At 44.0% G+C, this 23,805-nt stretch overlaps 1 protein-coding gene across 3 annotated transcripts in view; it reads right to left on the bottom strand.

Annotated features, from left to right (window-relative positions):
• The window catches only part of LOC139408641 (regulator of G-protein signaling 3-like), a 206,015-nt gene that overhangs the window by 95,548 nt on the left and 86,662 nt on the right, over positions 1-23,805 (bottom strand). The window lies entirely within an intron of this gene.

The following is a 23,805-nucleotide window of genomic DNA, read 5'->3' as shown; positions in this document are numbered from 1 at the left end:
TTAGAAAAACACCTTAAGGATGGATTCTAAACAAGGTTTGCCATGTTTCTGTCGATATTATGGAGCTAATTTGGAATATTGTGGAATATTGTGGCGTTGTGGTGACCGCAATTTCCGGACGATTTCTCAGCCGAACGTGAAGAACAAACAGAGCTATTTCGCAGGGGTGTCATATTTATGTGCAGCTCAAACTGTTCAGATGCTACAGAAAGTAGTTGGCAGATCTGCTGTACCGAATTCAGACGAGTCCCAAAACGGTTGTGAGGGTCGTAAGGCAAAATGGATGAGAGATGAGAGTCTCATCTTCACACAGAGGGGTTTAGAACATCTGTGCTTTGAATGGCATACGTAAAGAGGAGACCCCGAGCTCTGATGTCATGTACATCATGTTATTTTACAGCCGCTGTGTTCCAATGTAGGTACTAACCAGGGACCAAATCTGCTACTTTTCTACCCATATACGGGTTGCGAGTGTAAAGGGCTCAGTACGTGGTGTGTGTGTACGTGTACAGATTTTGTAGGTTACATAATGGTGTAACCTCTTCTATTAACTACAGTGGATCTGTACAAAGACATAGTCTACTAAAGGGCACTGCAGCAACAGAATAACTGAGAGGAAAGCCTGTGGTCTTGAATAGGCTCAATGCGTTGTGATCTGTTGAGTCTCCCTCATGTGTTTTTCTGCGAAACACTTAGAACCATTCCTAATGGTTCCTTTTTAGCATTTGACATGGACCAATCTCCCCACCACCACCTCAACTGCCATCACGATCACTAAGACACACACAATGCAACACAACACGGCACACACACATACATACAAGGCTATTGACCAAATCAAAATGACCAATCAATCACCTTTAGGGAATGCAAGTTGAGGATGGCATTCATACGCCCACATACAGTGGTTCACACATGAAGACTACTCAGAAACTGCGTAAAAGGCTAAACAAGTTTTATCTCCAGCTTGACAGAGAACCAGACTCTCACAGACAGATGACTGGCTCAGGTAAGATCATTTCAGTTCCATTCATTCCCTGAAGTGAACGCTACATAAAAGTCATTTCTCTACACTAAGCTGTTTATTTCTTCTATTCACTCCGTTTTCTTCTCTCTTATGATTTCACTTCCGTCTGGAAGGAAAACATTTGTGCAGAGATGTCTTTGGCAGCATGGGTTACTTTTAGAGCTTTTTCATTTTTTTCGAAGTCCTCAGAGATTAACTGGAGTCCTGAAGGATTTTGTTGGAGCTAACTCTGCCCTGGTCTGACGTCTGTCACTAAGCAGTCCACTGCCTTTTACCACTGTTCTTTGATGTTGGGAAATGTTTATCTCCTGTGGGAAAGACTTTGTTATCAGAAGTTGTCATTGTCAGACATAGTACTGCAGTCTAATGTATTTGGAACTGTGATGCTTTTTCTCTGTCAAAGCCAGACTCCCCTGACACGGGGAGAATTATTTAAGAACAACAAGAAAAGAAAGAACGAGGGAAATTGTCAGAGAAAAGAATCAGAAAGACAGACATAGAATTGAAAGAGAGAGACATTCATACTGGCAGCACGACCATTTATTAAACTGAATGGATGTTTCTCCTCACTCAAAATAATGATAAAATGGACAAAATGTTTGAAAGCAAGCAAAAATGAATAGCGATATTCTGTTGTATCCATCACTGAGACGTAATAAAGAGGTCATATTTCTCTGCACCAAACTCTGCACCACACAGGTAGGTAAATGTCCCCACTCACACTTTAAGGAGTGAAGAAGTGGTTCCTGGTCAGACCCTTAAAAGTGAGCATGTAGTTAGTCCCTCATCGACCTTTAAAAGTGAACAAGTAGCTTCTGCTTTGGCTCTGAAGTATACGGTTGTGTACCTAGCCACCTTGCTTCCTTATTAGGGGAGTACTAGTGGAGCTACTGCATATAAAGTAGAGGTGTATAAACCTTCCCATATCACACACTTAAATTGCCAGTTGTGCCCTGCAGTATAAGAGCAATGTAATTTTTTCAGCTCAGTTTCTCTGTCTCCCCTTCTCAGACTGACTCCAATGAGCCCTGTCATTGACTGTGTCTGGTGGGATTGTGTGAAGTGACATCGCCATGGTAGGAGCCACATTTAGTGTGGACAGGCCACAGTGACTGCATTCTCTCACTGATAGATAGATACCTCCGCTGTGACCGACAACTCCCCACAGCCCCACAGCCTCACAACACAGAAACACAGCTGCCATGGAGCAGCCCAATGACCTAGCGGAGCGCACACACCGCTCAGTACTGTAAATACCCACACAGGCATAATTACATTCACGCAATCACATCAACATGCATGCACATATCCTCCTCTGGTAAGGGCTCACATGTGCCCAAATAAGGCTGCATGCAGCCTCGAAAGAAGCCCAATTTTATTATATTTGAATAAATGAATGTAACACATTAACATGCACAATAATGAAAAAATAACAACAACGGCATCAGCTGAGACTATACCCCACTCCATTGGAGTATAGTTTGTAGTGTGTGACGCCCATGCAGTGAACCTGGAGTATTATGATTCATAGCTACTAGGGACACATTCCTGCACTGTCTGGGAGGAAGTGTGTTTACTTATTCTATGTATTTAGAGAGATAGGCCATTGAGGTTTCTGCATTAGAATGCATATGACACTACAAAATGATATGGCAGCCATGTTAGCTCTCCATTAACATAACACAGGGAATATTTCAACAATGCTGTGTAACTGACTGTCTAGAATTAGAATAATATTCCTAATTCTAAAAGTTGCCCCAACCTTCTAAATACTGTATATGGGTCTGGGAGACGCACCAGGCTCTGGCCATAACCCACTCAATGACATGACACACTTCCTCTGCAGCACAGAAGGGAGGGAGGGTAGAAACATGTCTATGACAGGAGAGAGAGAAAGAGAGGCAGAGAGAGACATACTGCTAAGCACATGGCTTTTAATATACTTTTCATAGCCTAGTTTTTCTCAAATTGCTCCTAATTATATAATATTACGCTGTCAGTCTCCCCTACTTTTTATTACACGCCATCCCAACTATTTGTGGTATTTTTCATCGCAGTTACCTCAAACTCATTACTCAAGTCAGCATCGATGAAAACCTCACAAGACTATGAGTGGAGTGTTGACAGTTAGTGGCTGACCACAGTCTTGGCAGGCTGGAGCATTTTCTAGGGCACTGCCACAACGACAGGCAGTGTGTGTGAAGGACAATACCATTGCATGAGTAGCTAGCTAGCTCAGGGTCCAAGAATGTTGGCATCCCTCTTCTAGATAAATCGAGCCCAGAAAAACACATGGTAAACCATCCCCCTATCAATACACTTCAAATCAAATGCCATTTGTGTAGTGTTTTACAAAATACATTTGTCACAAAGTGTAGTTAAAAAATGTAATCTCAACTTGCTGCAATGCAGAACAACCTTAAAACTTAGATCCATGACTGAGTGAAAAGACAACAACTTGGACAGAACACCATGCTCTGTTGAACTGAGGACTTTAATCCCTGGAGAATGACAAGAGATTCATCAAAATCCTACAGATTCCAGAGTAGCCAGTCTGTAGGGACCTCCATGTTAAGGTCATATTGCTCCTCCTCCATAAGTGGCATCTGGTTGCTGCCCTGGGGCTTCTCCCCTGGGGCTTCTCCCCTGGGGCTTCTCCCCTGGGGCTTCCATCCCAAAACCCCTGGCCTGAGACACACCAGGGCACACATTCTCCAGCCCCTGCTACAGCTTCTACCCGGCATATCGCTAAACCATTCCATTGATAAACCATTGATGAACAGTTTGGTAAACTATCGTTCGTGTTGGCACCAGAACTCTTAATTCCAAGCCAAGTTTTTGTATGTTGTCCAATGCATTGCAACCACATGCTTCGGACACATGCTTGTGCAAAACAAAACTGAAATGCAGTACAGGTAGTCAGTATAACTCAATGTGTACCCATTTGGAAGATAAAGCTAGTTGCCCAACTCTCTTTAAGTCTCCTATGCCTCTACCTCAATGTTTATTCTTACATACCCACATTCAAGTGATAACACAAGAGCAAACGAGACACAACTTAATGAATGGCCACTGGCCTGCCTTAGAGTGGCTAAAAATACAGGCAGCATTTCCCTGTAATCAGATTGATTAAATTGCTCGCTAGTTAGAACCCTCCCCCAGAGCCATCTGGCAGATGGATCTCTGGCCTCCTGTCAACAATGCTCACCTTGGTGTGGACTACGCCAGCACACACAGTACAGTGCATTTGGAAAGTATTCAGAACCCTTGACTTTTTTCTTTTTAAGTTACAGCCTTATTCTAAAATTGATCAAATAAAGTCAATTCCTCATCAGTCGACAAACAATGCCCCATAATGACAAAGCGAAAACTGGTTTAACATTTTTTATATAAATATTCAGAACCCAGGTGCATCCTGTTTCCATTGATCATCCTTGAGATGTTTCTACAACTTGATGGGAGTCCACTTGTGGTAAATTAAATTGATTGGACATGATTTGGAAAGGCACACACCTGTGTAAGGTCCCACAGTTGACAGTGCATATCAGAGCAAAAACCAAGCCATGAGGTTGAAGGAATTGCCCGTAGAGCTCTGAGACAGGATTGTGTCGAGGCGAAAATGTGGGAAGGGTATAGCACCAAAATATTTCTGCAGCATTGAAAGTCTCCCAAGAACACAGTAGCCTCCATCCTTCGTAAACGGAAGAAGAGCTGGCTGCCCGGTCAAACTGAGCAATCGGGAGAGATTGAGAGATCACTCTGACAGAGCCCCAGAGTTCCTCTCTGCAGCACTCCACCAATCAGGCCTTTATGGTAGAGTGGCCAGATGGAAGCCACTCCTCAGTAAAAATCACATAACAGCCCGCTTGGAGTTTGCCAAAAGGCACATAAAGGACTCTCAGACCATGAGAAACAAGATTCTCTGGTCTGATGAAACCAAGATTGAACACTTTGCCAAGCATCACGTCTGGAGGAAACATGGCACCATCCCTACAGTGAAGCATGGTGGTGGCAGCATCATGCTGTGGAGATGTTTTTCAGTGTCAGGGACTGGTAGACTAGTCAGGATCGAAGGGAGCAAAGTACAGAGAGATCCTTGATGAAAACCTTCTCCAGAGTGCTCGGACCTCAGACTGGGGCGAAGGTTCATCTTCCAACAGGAATGACCCTAAGCACACAGCCAAGACAATGCAGGAATGGTCTCTGAATGTCCTTGAGTGGCCCAGCCAGAGCCCGGACTTGAACCTGATCGAACATCTCTGGAGAGACCTGAAAATAGCTGTGCAGCGACGCTCCCCATCCAACCTGACAGAATTTGAGAGGATCTGCAGAGATGAATGAGAGAAACTCCCCAAATACAGGTGTGCCAAGCTTGCAGCATCATAGCCAAGAAGACTCAAGGCTGTAATCCCTGCCAAAAGTGTTTGCATTTGTTTAAGCTGTTTTCTTGTGACATTTATTTGGATACATCCATAACTATGAGCTAAAGAGGTGTGATTGTGCCTGCTTTCTCATCGGGACACTGTTGTTCAGAGGAGCTAGGCAACAACACAATCACTTCAAACTGAAGCTGGAAAGACTGCAACCAATTGCACTTTGTTTCGTTTTACCTTTTTTCAATTTACATTTATTTGTATATATCCATAAAAATTATGCCAGCTGAATCATGATTTCGATGAAACACTGCCTGCCTGTCTGTCTCGTTCCGACTCCCAAGACGTTCATTACTATAGGACATCTGGGGATCGAATTTGAATATTTAAACAATATTGCAAATGTCGTAGAGACATACAGCAAGGTGTATACAAATCTCTGCTGTTGAAAACTAAATGTTAGTCTAAAAGAAATGTGAGATAATGTCTATATGCTTTTATAGTGGAGATCAAGTTTATAAATTGCCTGGCTGGGCTGATGAGACAGTGGATTGCACAGTCAGATGCAACAGAGTAAATAGGCATTTTAACATCATAGATTTAGCCGGTGGTAGCTTGTGGAATAGACACCAGCTGGAATGTGGTTTTAACCAATCAGCAATCAAGATTAGACCCAGCCGTTGTATAAGATCTGATATACAACAGCTGTCAGCCAATCAGCATTCAGGGCTCAAACCACCAAGTTTATAATACTAGATATACAACTCTGGCTATGCTCTGGAGAACCTTTTACAACAGAGAATGAACGGCAGAGATGATGACATCCCTATCAGCCTGGCAGGCTGGGTATGGCAGCGTAGTATGCCAACCAGAGAGGCAATGTAGGTCACTGCATGAATGCTGATGACAAGCTGATGTCTCCTGAGTGCTACTAATCTGCTGTTCATTGGGATTTAAGCGAAGCAAAGGCACCAGGCGAAAATAGGTAATGGCTTTGCAGTAAGGGATTGAATTGGGATAAATTTAAGGTGGATTTGTTATTCCTTTCCTAGATACTATGTATGTTGTATCCCATCAACTAAAAACACCTGCTCATCAACCAATCAAACAGCATTGCCGCTCAACAGAAACATTTCCGTCAAAGCACTATTCAATGGAGTTCAGCTTTAAGAAACACTCACGTCATCTCCATCCACGATGAGTGTCATCTGGTGTCACGCTCCTCAGAGCTTCGATGCCTGTTTATGTGTCCAGTCCCTGTGTAGTAGTGCAGCAGCTCTCATAGTCATTGAAGAACAAAGCACTGTCACAACCCCATCACTCACGAACCACCAAGTGGGACTGAACATGCTATGATAACCTGCCACACTACTACTGTATCTCAGTTCCCACTAGTGCTTAGCTAGCTTTCTGTACTGAACTATACTGTACTGCTAAACACAAATATCGTCAATGGGCTATCAGTACTGTACTAGTGCTAATTTTATCTATCCCTCCACAAGCCACAACTGTACAATGTGATGTGCAGTACTGTTATAGATGAGCTACCAGTGAACAGGCTAAAGAAAGGCTAATCTAATGCTTAAAATAGCCAACATTTAATGAGCTAACCCCATGTGAACGAGCGACCAGTGAACGAGCGACCAGTAAACAAGCCCCCATGTCACTTTTAGCTCCCATGTCACTTGCCCTAACTTGTCGGTCACACGGGAACAGATTAGAAAGTACAGATTAGAGAATAGGCCTACAGTACTGTGTAAACCGTCTGGTTTAGAAACATATGCCATAACATATACTTTCTTTCTTTATCTCTCCTTCTCGCACCCCCTCCTCTCTCTCTGTCTCTCTCTTGCTCTCTCTCTCTCTCTCTTTCCCTTCTCTCACTGTCTCTCCCTCCCTCCCGCTCTCTCCCTACTCTCCCTCCCGCTCTCTCTCTTCTCTGTCCCCCTCCCTCTCTCTCTCTCTCCCTCATTCTCCCTTGCTTCATAGTCTCCTCCTCGAAGTGATTAGGTCATAATGTCCAGTGAGTCCAGACACAGGGTAGATGAGGTTAAAGTTCAGACGATGAAAGACGGTTCTCACTGTGGTGCTCTGGTTCCCATGCCCCGCTACGTAACCGTGTTAGACATACTCAGTGTGGGGGTGCTGAAAAGGGGGTCATGAGGACCCACTACAGGAGCTGGGTTAATCCATGTGTACCATGTGTTGTGTGTTATGTATGAGTCAAATGAAAATAGTGAAAGGCATATAGACTATGATAATAGCATTCCGCTGGACATAGGTTATGCATTGGTGGGATAACTTCAGTTGAATTGCTCTACAGAGCTCTATAGAGTTACGCTGTATGTCTATTGTTGCTCAGCTAAATTGAATACCAGTGGTTTTCAAAGATGCCTGGGGTGTTCAAAGCATCTCTCACTCACTCACACTCACACACACACACACACACACACACACACACACACACACACACACACACACAGGTTAATTTTAGAGTATATCTGATGAGGAGGCTAGAAATAGCTGACCTTGGTCTTGAGCTTCTACAGTAGTTGGTCTCTAAGGTAGCCACTCTTATAGAATCAAGGTCAAACTAGTCTGGGTAGTTTTCCCCTTCAAAATGGAGCCCTTATCAGAGCTCTATGAAATAGCATACAGTACATTGGAATCTAACACATGATCAAATGACTCAAATTATTGTATATTAAAAACATTTCAGACTTAACAAAAAGTTGTTTATTTTTGTAAACAAACAGACAACAGAGAGATGTTTGATTCCTTCTCATCTACATCATAATTCCCACACTCTTTCATCTATTGTTGTGTTGGTTCCAAGAGGGGATGTTTGGTCTGGGGCTTAAGCCAGTGCTTCTTTAATGCATGCCCAGACAGAGATGTGTGGCACAGGGAGGGACATTACTGGAGCTCTAGGCCTATACAGGCCTCCAGATAGCCATTAGGGAGAGTGATAAGCATATTACTGGCCTTGAGTAATGTCATATTGTATGCATCATTTCCGAACAGTTCCCTCACAGAGCTCAACTAAAGCAAACTATTATCGCTGTTTCAATTTCAAACACTGTAATTCTGCTTTATTAAGTGAAGGAAAAGTTGGACAGCATTACCCAAACTCACAACAGTACTTTAGCACTGTCATCATTTCTTTAATCAGATTAAAAGCATACATGGACAAATGGTACAAACAATGTATTTTTCAAAGAACACCACCTACTGTTCTTTGACAAAGACATAGTTTGTACCATTTGTCCGTCATAGGATCCCAAGAGTGCTCCAAATTGAGTTGATCTAGGAGGCTAGATCTGAGGAGGCTATTGAAGCCAAAGATCTCAATCATCCCACTGAGAGTGAAGTCTTTATGTCATTACAAGTAGATGTATGGGCGCTGTCAGGGCTGCCCAATCTATCTCTCCCAGCATATTAAACTTGTGATTAAGCCACACAGTCTATCAGTCCCGGCCCCAGTACAGTGACAAAGAGATAGTAAAGCAGTTCTCAGTGCAATCAGACCAGACGAGGGATGCCCTGACATTGCCCTGTTATTGATTGCCACCATAAAGAACACAGTTTCGCTGACAACAACCACAGGGTGGATACCGCTCAGCCCCCCTTATCTGAGGATGACAGGCTGCATATCATGGTGTAAAAACACAGGTGTGCAGAAAGTGAGTCTGAGATGTCCAATTTGAGATATTCTTTGAAGAGCTATGGTTTCAGACGTTTTTGGAAGATGGGCAGGGACTCTGCTGTTCTAGGGTCAGGGGGAAGCTCGTTCCATCATTTGGGTGCCAGGACAGAGAAGAGCTTTGACTGGGCTGAGTGGGAGCTGACCCCCCGTGGTGGTGCAAGGGCCAATAGACCAGAGGTGGTAGAACATAGTGTTCGAGTTGGGGTGTTGGGTTTGAGCATAGCCTGAAGGTAGGGAGAGGCAGTTCCTCTTGCTGTTCCGCCGGCAAGCACCATGGTCTTGTATCGGTTGCAAGCTTTGACTGGAAGCCAGTGTAGTGTGCAGAGGAGCGGGGTGACATGGGAGAACTTGGGAAGGTTGAACACCAGGCGGGCTGCGGCAGTCTGATTAAATTACAGGGGTTTGATGGCACAAGCAGGGAGCCCAGCCATCAGAGAGTTGCAGTAGTCCAGACGGGAGACGACAAGTGCCTAGATTAGGACCTGCTCAACTTTCTATGTAAGGAAAGGTCGTACTCTACGGATGTTGTAGAGCTTTAACCTGCAGGAGCGAGTCACTGCTTTGATGTTTGCGGAGAATGACAGGGTGTGGTCCAGGGTCACCCCAAGGTTCTTTGCTCTCTCAGAGGTGGAACTGTGGAGTTGTCAACCGTGATGGAAAGGTCTTGGAGTGGGAATATATAGACACATTCAAGCAGACACGCAGACGTACATACACCCACATACTTATGCAAAGGCAGGCACACGCACAGATGGAAAAATCCTTGCAGCCCATGTTAACAAAGTAAGTAAAAATGTTGTCTGTTGGACTTTTAGGACATCATCACGTGGAACTAGTGTCACAGCTATGCCCCAAGCACACAAACGTCACACCCAAAAGTGGCCCGTGATAAATTTGACCTTCTTTTCTGCAAATAGATCACACAAAAAGGACTGTTTGTATGCACAGTATCCCATCTGAAAGCTAAAGTAAAAACTCCCTTACTGTCATACCAACTTAGTCATGCGTTTTACATTGTGAGGACACCTACTTTATCTACTTCATCTCTCTATCTATCTGCTACCTCTATCTGCCACGTCTCCTCCATTCATCACTCATTCCAACAGAGCAAGAAATACACTCGTTGAAGAAGACATTTGACTCAGTAGTCTCAAAGTGATTGTACGATCAGTTAATGCAATCAGATACAATTGTCAGGCTAAGTCCAACAGGCGATACTTGATAAAGACTGTATTTAGATAAGTAAACCCGCATTAGTCATCATTACCACTGTGTTTGGTCATTGTTGGTGATACTTCCGTCTTAATTTGTCACCTAGGTAAATTTGATGATTGTGTTGGGCCTTACAGCAGGGTTGGGGAATAAGTGATTGCATGCAATCAGTTAAATATAATCTGATTACAAATAAACTGTATCTTTAATCACTTACGTTACTATCAACAAACAAAAAAAGCATATTACAGACATTTTTTAAAAACTAGATGTTTACTTTGAAATTCAGAAAGGATTTTGGCGGGAAAGAAATATGAGGACACCTTTCTGTTTTCTCAATGACATTCAATTCAACATTGAAGACAGGCACCAATGTTGTTATCATTTTGTGATTTTAGTTTTTAGATTTTCATTTGAAATTCAGTTCTATTTCAGAGAGGATTTACACATTTTTATACAGTTTCAGTTTGATAAAAACATTTCCATTTTGTTTTTAAATTATTTAGATTGACTTTTACTTTTAGTGTTATGGACAGAAAGCAGCATTATGTGTGGGAGGCTAGAAGCCTCAGTCACAATTTGAGGTAGTCCTGTCACACATTTCCTTTATTTTTATAGGGGGCGGGGGGGGGGGGGGGTGTAGATCAGCTTTAATATTGCAGACAGATTGTGGCTTCTATCAATGTAATTGTCTGCATCATTTCCAATCTCCCATATATATATTTTGAAAATATACAGTACCAGTCAAAAGTTTGGACACACCAACTCATTCTTTATTTTTTTCTATTTTCTACATTGTAGAATAGTAGTGAAGACATCAAAACTATGAAATAACACATATACAATCATGTAGTAACCAAAAATGGTGTACAACAAATCTAAATATATTTTCAGATAGCCAAATATATTTATTCAGATAGCCACCCTTTGCCTTGATGACAGCTTTGCACACTCTTGGCATTCTCTAAACCAACTTCACCTGGAATGCTTTTCTTACAGTCTTGAAGGAGTTCCCACATATGCTGAGCACTTCTTTGCTGCTTTTCCTTCACTCTGCAGTCCAACTCATCCCAAACCATCTCAATTGGGTTGAGGTCAGGTGATTGCGGAGACCAGGTCATCTGATGCAGCACTCCATCACTATACTTGGTCAAATAGCCATTAGACAGCCTGGAGGTGAGTTTTGGGTTATTTTCCTGTTGAAAAACAAATGATAGTCCCACTAAGCGCAAACCAGATGGGATGGCGTATTGCTGCAGAATGCTGTGGAAGACATGCTGGTTAAGTGTGCTTTGAATTCTAAATAAATCACAGACAGTGTCACCAGCAAAGCACCCCCACACATCACACCTCCTCTTCCATGCTTCAAGGTGGGAAACACACATGCAAAAATCATCCGTTCACCTACTCTGCGTCTCACAAAGACACGGCGGTTGGAATCAAAAATCTAAAATTTGAACTAATCAGACAAAATGACAGATTTCCACTGGTCTAATGTCCATGGCTTGTGTTTCTTGGCCCAAGCAAGTCCCTTCTTCGTATTGGTGTCCTTTAGTAGTGGTTTCTTTGTAGTTATTTTGACATGAAGGACTTATTCACACAGCCTCTTCTGAACAGTTGATGTTAATGTAATACCCTTGTTAAAACCAAGTATTGAGTTTATTCTTGTTAAAACCAAGTATTGAGTTTATTTGTTATAATTAATTGGCTTTATATTTAAAAGGTGATTGAATTGCTCCCGTATTGTAATGTTGTTAATGCATTTCTTTTGAAGACATATTTCTTTAAGGTATAAATGAATAGCTTGGTTAACTTTTAAGTTTAAGTTTTGACCAATAAGGTCGCTTGTTAAGCTGTGGCCAATGGGAGAGTGGACCTGGTTAACGGGAGGCCTGGGAAAAAAAGAGAGGGAGAGAGACATTGAGAAAAGGATGGACAGTACATTATGACCGTTGGTGAAGAATAATTATAAAAGAAGACAATAAAAAGTAAAACAAAACCGTAACCTACCGAGTTTGAAGAGAAATAATGATTTTATTTTATAAGAGAGTTATAATTTTGTTAAGAAAGACTTAGTAAAGACTGAAGCTACCGTCTCATTGTATTTGGGTATTTGACAGCCTTGAGGTTAGCCTAGCATTGTGTGAAACCGAGAGAGAATTGCTTGGGAAAGCTTGACGAGTTCATGTTCCCATGGGATATCGGTTACTGCTAAAGAATACTGTCTGCATTGACAGCTGTGCTTGCTGTGGATCTTGTGAGGAAACCTGCAAGGAACTGCCATACTTTACTGAGGGAATATCTACGAGTAGTGAGTAACCACAATGGTGAGGTGCTTCTGGACTTTATGTGTGTCGTCATTTTTTGTTCAGCTCCAATGCGTGCCAGCGGGTTAAACAAGCTTGAAATAATTTGGACATGGGTTGTGCACGACTCATTGGGGTTCATTATTTGTATTTCTTTTGATGTGGTGCTTAAAAAATGTACGGTAATATTGCGAGAGTCAAATTCGAGCCTGGTGAGAGGGTTACATTGAGATGTGTCTTTTACTTGAACTCTGTGAAGCATTGATTTGAGCAACAATTTCTGAGGATGGGTAACTCTAATGAAGCTATCCTCTGCAGCAGAGATACCTCTGGGTCTTCATTTCCTGTGGGGGTCCTCATGAAAGCTTGTTTCACCATAGTGCTTGATGGTTCTTGCAACTGCACTTGAAGAAACCTTCAAAGTTCTTGAAATGTTCCGTATTGACTGACCTTCATGGCAAAAATAAATGATGGTCTGTCATTTCTCTTTGCCTTTTGAGCTGTTTTTGCCATAATATGGACTTGGTCTTTTACCAAATAGGGCTATCTTCTGTATACCCCCCTACCTTGTCACAACACAACTGATTGACTCAAACGCATTAAAAATAAATAAATTCCACAAATGAACTTTTAACGAGGCACACCTGTTAATATACAGTGTAGCTGGTGAAAGTGATGCACAACCTAGGTCTATTCGAAAAATGGCAGCATTTACCCGCCAGATTCAGGAGCTCGATAACCCCATTAGAAAAAAAGTAATCATATAAAAATATATATATATTTTAATTTGTTTTGCAGTCAAAGATAATAGTTTCAATATAGTTTTAGTTTTTCAAATGTTTTTCTCAATAATTTTATTTCAGTTTACTAAATAGTTTTTCAATTTATTTATGCATTTTTAGGTACAAGTTTAAGTTTGTTCCACCTGAGCGAGTCTGACGACAAGTTAGGGATCCCTATGATGACACTGTAACGGATCCCGTCCTCCTCTTCTGAGGAGGAGTAGCGAGAAGGATCGGAGGACCAATGCGCAGCGTGGTAAGTGTCCATAATGTTTAATCAAAACACAACAGAACACTGGAACAAAACAATAAACGTGAATAAACAAAACAGTCCCGTGTGGTAACAAACACTGACACGGAAGACTAACACCCACAACTCAAAAGTGAAACCAGGCTACCTAAGTATGATTCTCAATCAGGGACAACGATTGACAGCTGCCTCTGATTGAGAACCATACTAGGCCGAACACAGAAATCCCAATTTATAGAAAAAGCGAACATAGACAACCCACCCAACTCACGCCCTGACCATACTAAAACAAAGACATAACAAAGGAACTCAGGTCAGAACGTGACAGACACACCAAATGCGTTTGCTGGATCCTTTTTGTCTTCTTTTAATACCTTTTAACAAAAGAAACAGAAAGTCATCAGGTTGCGTTACTGGGTTTAGGTAATTCAAAAGTTACACTACTGATAAAAAATTGGGACCGGTAACTAGTACCTGTACTAGATTACACTTAGAAAGTAACCTAATAAAACCATATCTCACTGCTTCTCCTCTATAGACAACATCTAACTGAGCACACAAGGGACAAAATGATCTATACTTCTGTATGTACAGTGCATAGCAGAATACCAACTGTATCTCATCTATAGTTATAATTAGCTTTCAACTTCACAGGCAATTCATAACACCAACCTGTAGTTGAAGTATGATGGATAATAACATTGTATGGGGTTGACAGTGTGAACTAAACTCCACACAGGCTGTCCTCATGAGAGAAGAAGAGGGTGGGAGGCTACTAAAACTACCTTTCAACACTGTCCTCAAACTACTTTACATGGACATGTACAACTCGAACAGGTCATGAGCACACCACTAGTTCATCATCTTTCACCAACGCTGATGTTGATGAACCCACATTATCACCGCCAATTAATTTCCTCTAGACGCTCTGAAACGCAGCCTGAGCAGATCCGTTGACCAAAGGCACTCTATTCTTTACAGTCAAAAAGCATAACCCCTAATCAACCTTTATTGAACCTTAAATCAAAACAACAGTTTCCTCCCTATAAACTCTAGAGTCTCTCGAACCAAGCAGTAGTGTTGACCAGATTCACTCACGTCTGTGCAGTCAGAGAGCAGGTGCTTCTGGAGGGAGTCTGCACCCCTGATGAACCTCTTCTTGGTCCCAACCCGATCTGCTAGGTTACCCATGGTGACCCGGTTGAGAACCACAACGCACAAGGTCAAGGGAGGATATTTCAGCCTAGTAAATTTTGTCAGAGCTTCTCTTAATCTCGTATCGTCTCGTATCCCTTCAACTCTAACACCTTCTTGCTTTCCCTCGCTTTCTCTCGCTCACACACACTTGACGCTTTCCAAACACACACACACACAAACACACACATTTCCAGTCTCCTATGTGAATCTGGGTTAGATTGGTTCCTTTTGGAGCGGCTGCTAAAATAGGATGTCCTCTAGATCAGAGAGAGAAGGACATGGGGGTCTGAGGGGACCTGGACTCAGTAGAGGGGATGGAGAGGTCATACACTCAGCCTCACTGAGTAAGAGGATGAGGAGAAAGTGGTAGAGCAGGGATGGGCAACATTGATGGGGGTGGAAGCCACCCAGAAATTCTGAACTCATCAGGCCACAGTTGTTCACGGGTCTGTGTAACCATATCCAATTTAATAAAATTCTACACATTTTGCCATGGTGCAGAGAGAAAAGTTTGCCATTTAATAACTCATTTCATGCAATTCTACTCATTTTGCCACAGGGTAGAGCGGAATGTTTGCCATTTTTAATATGACATCTGAGTGAGACTGACTAACAAAATCAACTGGGCCCCCGAGGTCAGTAATATGACCATGATAACAAGTTTAGATAGCTGGCCGCTAAACTTACTTACAAATCTAAAAAATGTTAGCTGACATGGCTAATTGAGTGACTATCAGTGACTGATATAAGAAGAGAAAAACTGCGGATGCACAACCACATTTTTAACTTGCACCTTGTGTATTCTACTATTATAACTCTCAGCATTAAGTTGAGACCCCGACAGAGTTCCTGACAGACATGCTGGTTTATTATTTTGTTGAGGGGAGGTGGGAAATAATATAAGGGCCTTCAAAAGGGCCGCCAGTTGCCAGTTTTTGTGGTAGAGGATAAGACCGTGAGAAGAGGTACTGTAGCAGTGTCTGAGATAACATTGTCAATGCCAACAAATAGCTGCTGGACTTATTCAGCTCTCTCCAGCAGAATCAAAGTACTCAGCCAATGCAATCTAAGACCTCTACCTCTTCTGCAAACGAATACAAATTTGCTCTCAAAATGTACATGACAGCAATTCATACGGGAAAATAACAAAGAAATCATTGCTTAACCCATCCCACACAGACAATACTAGCTAACAGACTTACGACAAGAGTATTCACAAACAACATATAAATCTTCAAATTAGCTTACCATTCCACCACATTATATGAGAATGGTGTGTATCAATGCTCTGCTCAGTGGTGTACTTTGTAGGGTTTAGGAGTTTGCGTAGCATACTGTGTGACTCAAAGTAAACTGTGTATAGTTATGTGTATGTACGCATAATATGTAGCGTGGTGTGTGTGCTTGGATTCGGAAAACAGTGCAGAGGAGTGTGTGTGTGTGTGTGTGTGTGTGTGTGTGTGTGTGTGTGTGTGTGTGAACGAGCGCATGCATGTGCTCCTTCCCATTCCTTGCACACACACACACACACACACACACACACATAAAAACACACAATCATAATTTAGACATTCACAGTGTAGGTTGGAAAAAGTATGTGAACCCCTAGGCTAATGACTTCTCCAAAAGCTAATTGGAATCAGGAGTCAGCTAACTTGGAGTCCAATCAATGAGAAACATTTTGGAGATGTTGGTTAGAGCTGCCTTGCCCTATAAAAAACTATCACAGAATTTGAGTTTGCTATTCACAAGAAGCATTGCCTGATGTGAACCATGCCTCGAACAAAAGAGTTCACAGAAAACCCAAGATTAAGAATGGTTGACTTGCATAAACCTGGAAAGGGTTACAAAAGTATCTCTAAAAGCCTTGATGTTCATCAGTCCACAGTAAGACAAATTGCCTATAAATGGAGAAAGTTCAGCACTGTTGCTATTCTCCCTAGGACTGGCCATCCTGCAAAGATGACCGCAAGAGCACAGCGCAGAATGCTCAATGAGGTTAAGAAGAATCCTAGAGTGTCAGCTAAAGATTTACAGAAATCTCTGGAACATGCTAACATCTCTGTTGACGAGGCTATGATGCGTTAAACACTAAACAAGAATGATGTTAATGGGATGACACCAAGCAAGAAGCCACTGCTGTCCAAATAAAAATGCTGTACATCTGAAGTTTGCAAAAGTGCACCTGAATGTTCCACAGCACTACTGGCAAAATATTCTGTGGACAGATTGGAAGGAACACAACCCTAAGTGTGGAGAAAAAAAGGCACAGCACTCCAACAACAAAACCTCATCCCAAATGTAAAGTATAGTGGAGGGACCATCATGGTTTGGGGCTGCTTTGCTGCCTCGGGGCCTGGACAGCTTGCTATCATCGATGGAAAAATGAATACCCAAGTTTATCAAGACATTTTGCATCTGTCTGTCAATTGAAGCTCAACAGAAGTTGGGTGATGCAACAGGACAACGACCCAAAACACAGAAGTAAATCAACAACAGAATGGCTTCAACAGAAGGAAATACGCCTTCTGAAGTGGCCCAGTCAGAGTCCTGACCTCAACCCGATTGAGATGCTGTGGCATGACCTCAAGAGAGCAGTTCACACCAGACATCCCAAAGAATATTGCCGAAGTGAAACAGTTTTGTAAAGAGGAATGGTCCAAAAATCCTCCTGACCGTTGTGCGGGTCTGATCCGCAACTACAGAAAAAGTTTGGTTGAGGTTATTGCTGCCAAAGGAGGGTCAACCAGTTATTAAATCCAAAGGTTCACATACCTTTTCCCACGCTGCACTGTGAATGTTTACACGGTGTGTTCAATAAAGACATGAAAACGTATAATTGTTTGTGTGTTATTAGTTTAAGCAGACTGTGCTTGTCTATTGTTGTGACCTAGATGAAGATCAGATCAAATTTTACGACCAATTTATGAAGAAATCCAGGTATTTCCAAAGGGTTCACATACTTTTTGTTGCCACTGTGGATAGTTTAGGTAAGTGGAGAGGCATAGTAATGTATTAAGCTGATTATGTAATATGGCTAGAGTTTGATTTGAGATATTGTGGGTCAGGTCTTGCGATGGGATGTCTGCTCCACTCTCTCCAGCCATTATCAAAGGAAGTAAATGTTGTATGCGTACGTGTGTGTGTTTGTTTTCAAAGAGGATGAAATCTACTGTCAAACTCTAGCTATGTTACTGAACCAGGGACCACACACACACACACACACACACACACACACACACACACACACACACACACACACACACACACACACACACACACACTGTAGATAGTATAGGTAAGTGGAGAGGCATAGTAATGTATTAAGCTGATTATGTAATATGGCTAGAGTTTGATTTGAGATATTGTGGGTCAGGTCTTGTGATGGGATGTCTGCTCCACTCTCTCCAGCCATTATCAAAGGAAGTAAATGTTGTATGCGTACGTGTGTGTGTGTTTGTTTTCAAAGAGGATGACATTTACTGTCAAACTCTAGCTATGTTACTGAACCAGGGACCACACACACACACACACACACACACACACACACACACACACACACACGCACACACACGCACACACACACACGCACACACACGCACACACACACACACACACACACACACACACACACACACACACACACACACACACACACACACACACACACGGCTACATACTGTAGATAGTATAGGTACGTGGAGAGGCAAAGTAATATATACAGCTGATTATGTAATATGGCTAGAGTTTGATTTTAGATTTCATCCTCTTTGATTACACACACACACACACACACACTAACAATAACGAGCTGAATCCCTCAACTGCAACCAATATGATCATACATTGAGCTATCATTCTCCTCCAATGGTCTCCTCAACACAATCATCCAAAGTTCATTGAATTGTTTAAACGTGGATAAGGAATAAAATAATACCATATGAGGGGATAAAGAATCAGGCAGTGAATTATGTCCAAACACTGTATGCTACTGTACTGTCATACTGTACTGTCATACTGTACTGTCATTAAGCACAGAAAACAGAAACCAAAACCTCTCCACCTTTTCACCCTGGCCTCCAGATAATACACTCTGCTTTGAGAAGTGTGTGAGAAAGTAGACAGAGCATTTTTATTTTCTCAGACCTTTTGAAGTACTCTATCCCTCTTTTGGAGAGGAAATATTCACCTCTGGATGCGAACACATGTGTGTGAATATGATAGAGCCCCAGGAAGATAGACTGGACATGATTAGAGCCCTAATGCTCTGCACTCGCATGTTATGTTATGAACGGAAGAGAAGAAGGAGAAACATAAGTTTGACCTGCCTGCTGGTAATCAGTGTGTCGGTACAGTATATTAGTGGAGTGGAGAGTGTGTGTGTGTGTATGTCTGTGTGTGTATGTCTCTGTGTGTGTGTGTGTGTGTGTGTGTCTGTGTCTGTGTCTGTGTCTGTGTCTGTGTGTGTGTGTGTGTGTGTGTGTGTGTGTGTGTGTGTGTGTGTGTGTGTGTGTGTGTCCATTTCTCAGGGCTGTGGAGAGATCACACTGTCATTTCAGCCGAGCAGGGAGACGATGAATCACATTACATCCTGCTAAAACACACACATACACTCTGTGACCCTGACCAGGGGCTGCAGATAAGACTCACGCTACCATTACCGCACAGCACAGAGGCCAGAGAGGAACAATCTAATTAGACTATATTACATTACACTACTCACATTCTTTCATGCACACATATTCAGAAAAACCCACTCAAACACACACACACACACACACACACACACACACACCCACACACACCCATACACTGTAATACAGCCGTTAGAAAGGGCAAACCAACCAGTCTCAAGTCAAAATTAGACGTTCATCCATGTTTTTCAAACATCACATTTTGAAGTGTTTAAGGTTAAGTTTAGGCATTAACTCCAAATGGTTAATGTTAGGGTTATGTTCAGGCGTTAATCCCAAATTCTTAAGGTTAGGCATTAACTGCGAACGGTTATGGTAACGGTTAAACAACTTTCTATCGAACTTGCAACCTTTGGAATCAGAGGCAGATGCTTACACCCATCCACCTCCACCATCCCGTCCTACATCACCATCCGCAATGCCCTAGAAAAACTGAAAGGTAAAAAGCACTCACTCTTGTATCACAGGTGACCTGGCTACACACACACACACACACACACACACACACACACACACACACACACACACACACACACACACACACACACACACACACACACACACACACACACTCCAGAGGGAGGGTCACAGTCATCTCCCCACTCTTCATTTCCTCACATGACAGAGCACTCAATCAGGAAAACAGTGATCAAGTCACACGTCCCAGTGGTCAATGCCTATAGATCAGCCTTCCCTCTCCCCCTTCCCTCTCTCCCCCTCTTCCTTCCATCTCACTTCCCTCTCTCCCTCTCTCCCCCTCTCCCTTCCCTCTCCCATCCCTCTCTCCTCCTCTCCCTTCCCTCTCTCGCCCTCTCCCTTCCCTCTCTCCCCCTCTCCCTTCCCTCTCTCCTCCTCTCCCTTCCCTCGCCCTTCCCTCTCCCTTCCCTCTCTTCCCTCTCTCCCCTCCTCCCTTCCCTCCGTTCCCTCTCTCCCCCTCTTCCTTCACTTTCTCCCCCTGTTCCTTCCCTCTCCCTTCCTTCTTCCTTCCCTCTCTCCCCTTCTTCCTTCCCTCTCTCCCCTCCTCCCTTCCCTCCGTTCCCTCTCTCCTCCTCTTCCTTCACTTTCTCCCCCTGTTCCTTCCCTCTCTCCCCCTCTTCCTTCCCTCTCTCCCCTTCTTCCTTCCCTCCGTTCCCTCTCTCCCCCTCTTCCTTCACTTTCTCCACCTCTTCCTTCCCTCTCTCCCCTTCTTCCTTCCCTCTCTCCCCTTCTTCCTTCCCTCTCACTTCCCTCTCTCCCTCTCCCCCTCTCCCTTCCCTCTCCCATCCCTCTCTCCTTCTCTCCCTTCCCTCTCTCGCCCTCTCCCTTCCCTCTCTCGCCCTCTCCCTTCCCTCTCTTCCCCCCTCCTCCTCTCCCTTCCCTCTCCCTTCCCTCTCTCCCCCTCTTCTTCCCTCTCTACCCTCTTCCTTCCCTCTCCGTCTCTTCTCCCTTCCCTCTCTCTCTTCCCTCTCCCCTCCTTCCTTCCCTCCCTTCCCTCTCTTCCTTCTCCCTTCCCCCTCTCCCCCTTCCTTCCCTCTCCCCCTCTCCCTTCACTTTCTCCCCCTCATCCTTCCCTCTCCCTTCCCTCGCCCTTCCCTCTCCCTTCCCTCTCTTCCCTCTCTCCCCTCCTCCCTTCCCTCAGTTCCCACTCTCCCCCTCTTCCTTCACTTTCTCCCCCTGTTCCTTCCCTCTCCCTTCCCTCTTCCTTCCCTCTCTCCCCTTCTTCCTTCCCTCTCTCCCCTCCTCCCTTCCCTCCATTCCCTCTCTCCTCCTCTTCCTTCACTTTCTCCCCCTGTTCCTTCCCTCTCTCCCCCTCTTCCTTCCCTCTCTCCCCTTCTTCCTTCCCTCCGTTCCCTCTCTCCCTCTCTTCCTTCACTTTCTCCCCCTCTTCCTTCCCTCTCTCCCCTTCTTCCTTCCCTCTCTCCCCTTCTTCCTTCCCTCTCACTTCCCTCTCTCCCTCTCCCCCTCTCCCTTCCCTCTCCCATCCCTCTCTCCTTCTCTCCCTTCCCTCTCTCGCCCTCTCCCTTCCCTCTCTCGCCCTCTCCCTTCCCTCTCTTCCCCCCTCCTCCTCTCCCTTCCCTCTCCCTTCCCTCTCTCCCCCTCTTCTTCCCTCTCTACCCTCTTCCTTCCCTCTCCGTCTCTTCTCCCTTCCCTCTCTCTCTTCCCTCTCCCCTCCTTCCTTCCCTCCCTTCCCTCTCTTCCTTCTCCCTTCCCCCCCTCCCCCTTCCTTCCCTCTCCCCCTCTCCCTTCACTTTCTCCCCCTCATCCTTCCCTCTCCCTTCACTTTCTCCCCCTCATCCTTCCCTCTCCCTTCCATCTTCCTTCCCTCTCTCCCCTTGCTCCTTCCCTCTCTCCCCTTCTTCCTTCCCTCTCTACCCCTCTCCTCCTCTCCCTTCCCTCACTCCCCCTCTTCTTCCCTCTCTACCCTCTCCCTTCCCTCTCTCTCTTCCCTCTTCCCTCTCCCCTCCTCCCTTCCCTCCCTTCCCTCTCCCTTCCCTCTCCCACCTCTTCATTCCCTCTCCCCCTCTCCCTTCCCTCTCTCTCCCTCTTCATTCCCTCTCCCCCTCTCACTTCACTTTCTCCCCCTCGCCCTTCCCTCTCCCTTCCCTCTCTCCCCTTCCTCCTTCCCTCTCTCCCCTTCTTCCTTCCCTATCACCCCCTCTCCCTTCCCTCTCTCTCCTATCCCTTCCCTCACTCACCCTCTTCCTTCCCTCTCTCCCCATCTCCCTTCCCTCTCTCCCTGTCTCCCTTCCCTCTCTCCCCCTCTCTCTGACCTGAGGACATTCCTCTAATCAACTTTCACAGATTTACAGCCAAAGCTAAATAGTTCCCAATGCAATGACCAGCCATAGTCTATATATAGGGTCTGTATCTGGGGCTGGCCTAGGGGCAAGTCACTCTGCATCAAGTAGGGGATCAACCATGAGAGGGGGTTATCAACACTATTTAGTCCCAGCGTGTGTATGAGTGCTATACATACTCAACTCAGCACTCAAACTCAACTGAAACTCTTTGTTCTGTTATAATCTCCACCCGGCACAGCCATCAGAGGACTGGCCACCCCTCATAGCCTGGTTCCTCTCTAGGTTTCTTCCTAGGTTTAGGCCTTTCTAGGGAGTTTTTCCTAGCCACCGTGCTTCTACACCTGCATTGCTTGCTGTTTGGGGTTTTAGGCTGGGTTTCTGTACAGCACTTTGATATATCAGCTGATGTAAGAAGGGCTATATAAATAAATTGGATTTGATTTGACCTGTAAGTACATGCAGTGTTTTAGTTGGCATGCTTGGTTCCTTCAGGCAGAAAATGAACAAGAGGAAAGTGATGACAGTTGAATTAGGTATGATGGATGAATGTGCACGTGTGTGTGTGTGTGTGTGTGTGTGTGTGTGTGTGTGTGTGTGTGTGTGTGTGTGTGTGTGTGTGTGTGTGTGCAGGATTAGGTTTGACGGGATACTGAGGCTTTATGAATTATGTATTTTGTGATGCTGTTTTGTCTCTGTGCGTGTTTGAGATACACATGGCCTCACACACACATTCACAGACACACAGACACACACACATTTACTTCCTTTGATAATGGCTGGAGAGGGTGGAGTAGACATCCCATCACAAGGCCTAACCCACAAGGTCTGTCTGTCTGTGTCTACACTACAGTCTACAAAAAGCACCATTCTCACTCCTCACACCAGCCATGGGCGGCTCCTCCCTCCTCACTTGCGTAACAGTTGCTATTTATAACCATCTTAATTAGACATGGCTGAATATTAGAGTTTTTTCCCTTCTTCTTACCATTGCCAGTGGGCAGATACCAAACAGTGCTACCTTGTCTGGACGGTTTTTACATAAAGCCGTGAGCTGTTATAGATTAATATGCTTGTAAATTAGGTTACAGAGCACATTTAAAAGGAGAACGGGGCAATGGGGTGATGATGCCAGATGTATTATTCACAGTTGGTCACTACAGAGAAAACAAGGTTTTACGGAGGAGTTCAATTTTTCAAAACTTTCAAAACAAGAGGACGGAGATGGAAAAGTTGGAGAGGAGGAGGAGGAGGAGGAGGAGGAGGAGGAGGAAGAGAGAGAGAGAGAGAGAGAGAGAGAGACGTTTTGTATTAGTAGCATAATGTATAGTGTCAGTAGTCTTTATGTTTGTGATCAGTATCGTGTCTGAAAGTAATGACATAAGTGCTTTGGTTTGGAAGGATGCTCAGTGAGAGAGAAAGAGGGGGAGAATAAACAGGAGCGAGAGAGAGGGAGAGAAAGGGGTCCATTCTCATTAGAA

Source organism: Oncorhynchus clarkii, chromosome 5 (genome assembly GCF_045791955.1).
Source record: "Oncorhynchus clarkii lewisi isolate Uvic-CL-2024 chromosome 5, UVic_Ocla_1.0, whole genome shotgun sequence".
Lineage (NCBI taxonomy): Eukaryota > Metazoa > Chordata > Actinopteri > Salmoniformes > Salmonidae > Oncorhynchus > Oncorhynchus clarkii.
Note: the sequence above shows the minus strand (reverse complement) of the source record. Positions and strands in the feature narration are given on the sequence as shown.